General features: G+C 50.3%; 1 long non-coding RNA gene across 1 annotated transcript; it reads left to right on the top strand.

The window, feature by feature from the left end:
• Positions 1-1961: 1961 nt before the first annotated feature.
• Positions 1962-3965, top strand: LOC122223052. The gene is made up of 3 exons (XR_006204024.1): positions 1962-1975; positions 2295-2370; positions 3865-3965. It is a non-coding gene; the product is annotated as an uncharacterized LOC122223052 (long non-coding RNA).
• Positions 3966-4199: the final 234 nt, after the last annotated feature.

Below are 4199 nucleotides of genomic sequence, written 5' to 3'. Positions count from 1 at the left end.
CAGAAACCAATGGAGGCTGGTTTCTGCATTAACAGAATTAACCTCAGATGGCTCACAATCTCGGGGATGACAGGGACCAGGATGGAAGCTGGGCAGCCCTCTACAGAGGCCAGAAATCCTCCCGAAGACTGGTCTGGAGAGGAGAGGGCATGGCGCCACTACTGGGCGTGGTCACGCAGGTGCACGTGGGCCGACACCACCCACAGCAGCCACAACAACCTGGACCAGATCGGGATGCGGCTGCCCCCGGGCTCTGAGAGGTTGTCTGCCCAGCAGAGCTGAGGTTACCCACCCTCATCCACAAGGGAGTTTGGCACAGTGAGTGGCTGGCATTCTCAAGTTCCCTGGTGGGAGGGGGGATCTGCCTCATCAAGTGGGGTGTTCCCCAAATACAGGAGGGAGATAAAGATCCCAGGTGACCACAAGGCATGACAGATGGCCATTCATCTTTGGATAAATACCCAGAGCAAGGGCATCCAACTCCACTCTTCCTACTCCCTGCCTTCCTGACCAGCATGAGCTCTGAGTTTGACAACAGTTACTCATGGCTGAGTCAGCTATTCAACACATATTTGTTGAGGTCCCAGGCCAAGTGCAAGGGTCCTATTGCTTGGGAAAGCTCCTTAGAACAATGTTCGACACACAGCTGTTAAAACTATTTCCTCTGGTTCTAGGGGTGCCTGGGTGATTCAGTCAGTTAAGCATCTGACTTCGGCTCAGGTTATGATCTCACAGCTCGTGGGTTCAAGCCCCACATCAGGCTCTGTGCTGGCAGCTCCGAGCCTGGAGCCTGTTTCAGATTCTCTGTCTCCCTCTCTCTCTGCTCCTCCCCTGCTTGTTCTCTCACACACTCTCTCTCTCTAATAAATAAACATTAAAAAAAATTCTTTTCCCTCTGGGCCAAAGGCTCTGCTTCCCTGGACTGCAGCAAACCAGAGGCTGTAACACAAGAACATCTGTAAAAACATGTCCTTTTAGGTTTTTATTTATTTTTTTGAGGCATAATTGACATATACCCTTATATAGTTTCAGGTGTACATGTGTATGTTCTGAAGTGATCACAGTAAGTCTAGTTAACATCCACTGCCACACATAGTTGCTAATTTTTTTTTCTTATGATGAGAACTGTTAAGATTTACTCTCAACAAATTTCAAATATGCAGTACAGTATTATTAACTACAGTCACTGTGTTGTACCTTACCTCCCCATGCCTTTATTTTATAACTGGAAATTTGTGCCTTTTGACCCTCTTCACCCATTTTGCTCCATGGCCCCCCAGCCTCTGATAACCACCAATCTCTTTTCTGTATCTATGAGGGTTTTTTTTTGTTTTGTTTTAGATTCCACATATAAGTGGCAATCATACAGTACTTGTCTTTCTGTGTCTGACTTACTTCATTAGCATAATGCCATCGAGGTCTATCTATGTTTTGGCAAATGGCAAGACTTCATTCTTTTTTATGGCTGAGTAATATTCCACCATATATATATACACACACATATATATATCACATCTTCTTTATCCATTCATCTGTCTGTGGACACTTAGGTTGACTCCATTTCTTGGCTTCTGTAAATAATGCTGTAATGAACATGGGAGTGCAGATATCTTTTCAAATTAGTGTTTTTGTTTTCTTTGGATAAATATCCAGCAGTGGAACTGCTCGTTCATATCCCTTTATGTGCTAAAAAGAGAAATCTGGGTGGGGTGAGGACCCGTGCAACCTTCATCATGCTCCTGCAGCAACAGAGACATTCAAACCATCCACCCCACTGGAGCTCATCAGAAAATAACTTCCTACAGTAGACAGTGCTGGCAGCATCTTTCTGCTGGCCACAGACTATTCTGGGCAATGTTTTGAAAATGAAACTGATTTATTAAAAGCTTACAAGAAGAGGCAAAACACAAAAAACAAAAAAAGCCTGAGGTTGACTTGACTGCTTTGCTGTGGGGAGTGGCCCAAGATCATGAGGGTGAGTAGCCTGGGGGATGCAGCGGTGGCCTGAAAACACAGTTTTCTTGTCCCCACTGTCCCGCTCACTGGCCACATAGCCCTGGCCCAGTCACTCGGGCCTTTGTTTTCTGGTCTGTAAAATGAGGCTGAACCCCTCAGGAGTCCTTGAGTGGCAAACATCAGGAATCCACACGGGATGCCAGGAGGGGTGTTGTCAGAAACACAGACTGGGAGGGTCTCTTGCAGCCTGAGGGCTGGAAGCAGCTGGGCCTTGGGAAGGCTGGGAAAGTGATCTCTTCTTCATTTAACATTTACTGAGCTACCACTCTACATGCCAGGCACGTTCAAGGCCCTGGGATCCCGTGATGAACAAACCCCCAGGATCTCGGCTCTCAAGGAGCTTATGGAGAGCTGGTAAGCAAATGAATACCCATGATGGTACTGAAAATGTCACATACGAGGAAGACACGGAAGCAGGCTAATATGATAGAGTCTGGCTGCAGGAGGGGTCCTTTTAGAGTGGCCCTCTCTGAGGAAGGGTCACTTAAGAACATTCCTCCCCCACCTCAAAAAAGAAAAGAACATTCCTGAATGTCAAGCCTGAGGCAGCATGGGAAAGACGGTTCAGAGTTCTAGGCTGAGGAACGAGGAACGACATGCCCCAAACCTCGGGTGGGACCAGGTTATGCTTGTTTAAAGACCAAAGTGCCCTGAGGTCCATCAGCCAGAGCCAGTGGCCTGAATTAAGTCTGAGAGGGAGGCAGGGGCCTGGCAGTGCAGGGCCTGGAGGGCATCTCAGCATGGACTCTCTTTCCACCTCCCCTCTCTGGGCCTATGTGTCTGCTTCACTGTTCTTCCTTCTGCAGACTGGTTTCCTCTGCTGCCCAGGCCACAGGGCAGAACAGGGCTGCCCGTGGGTACCAAGTTCACGCTTGGTCCAGCCACTCACAGGGACTGCCTCGATCCAGGAAAGCCCTGGTCACACGTGCATCTCTGGTCCAATTTCCTGTAGCCCAAACCACGGCAGCTGCTAGGAGCCGAAACAGGCTCCAGAAGTCCATGGTGAGAACAGGGCAAGCACTCCAAATTTACCTCCCCCACAGGGGACTGGACCGGGGGCCCCTTTCCCAGCCCTAGGATTCTGAGTACAGAATCCACATTGTTCTGAAGCAGTCTCAAAGGTCACGAGGACTTAGGTCAGTTCTCACACATTAGTGAGCACCAGAACCACCTGCAGGGTTTGTAAAAACACAGATGGCAGGGCACCTGGGTGGCTCAGTTGGTTAAGCGACTGAATGGGCTCAGGTCATGATCTCGTGGCTCGTGGGTTCCAGCCCCGTGTCGGACTCTGTGCTGACAGCTCAGAGCCTGGAGCCTGCTTTGGAGTCTGTGTCTCCCTCTCTCTCTGCCCCTCCCCCACTCATGTGTGCACGCGCGTGCTCTCTCTCTGCAAATTAAACACACACACACACACACACACACACACACAGATGGCTTCTGATTCAGTAGGTCTAGGTGGCAGCCTGAATATTTGCATTTCTAACAAGTTCAGATGATGTTTTAAATACTTTGGTTCCTAAAGTGGAGTCCAGCTCTCAGGTCCTGCCAGTGTCCTTATCCCGCAGGTTTCAGAGTCAGAAGGACAAGAGTCAGGGGTAGGGCCTAGCCTCCATAGCCAGCATTCTGGATCCCTCTGTGCACCAGGGTTTGAGGATCATGGTTTTAAAATGTTTCAAAACACCAGAAATGTCTTTGTTCCTGGCCTTGGGTGTCTAATTAATCAGTATGTTGGGACTGAAACAAGACAAAACAAGCTCTCCACTTTCACCAAAAATGAGGGTTCCTGGGAATCCAGCCTCTGGGTGGGTTAAGAGCTCTTTTGGGGGGCATTTTCATTTCTCCCTGCAGGAGGAGACCGGGTCCTACTCACCGCGTGGCTCGCTGCTCTGCGTAAATAAATACTGGGACAAAGTTTGGGGACGCGCCCTCCCGTCCCAGCCCTGGCTCCCGGGCCTGCGGCTGCTACCCGCCGTCCTGCGGGGCAGTCGGCGCCAAAGCCTCGCGGGGGGTCCTCCAATGAAGCGCCGAGGAACTCCATGACCTCATCGGGAAGCTCTCTCATTGGCTGCCTCCGCCGCGCCGGGCCTGCCCCTTCCATTAGAGCTCCGGGTTTCTGCGCGGGCCCGGCCCCTAGATTGAAGGCTGCTTGGGTTCCTAGCTGCAGGCTTTGCAGGCTTCTCTTT

This window comes from Panthera leo, chromosome B3 (assembly GCF_018350215.1).
Source record: "Panthera leo isolate Ple1 chromosome B3, P.leo_Ple1_pat1.1, whole genome shotgun sequence".
Taxonomy (NCBI): domain Eukaryota; kingdom Metazoa; phylum Chordata; class Mammalia; order Carnivora; family Felidae; genus Panthera; species Panthera leo.
Note: the sequence above shows the minus strand (reverse complement) of the source record. Positions and strands in the feature narration are given on the sequence as shown.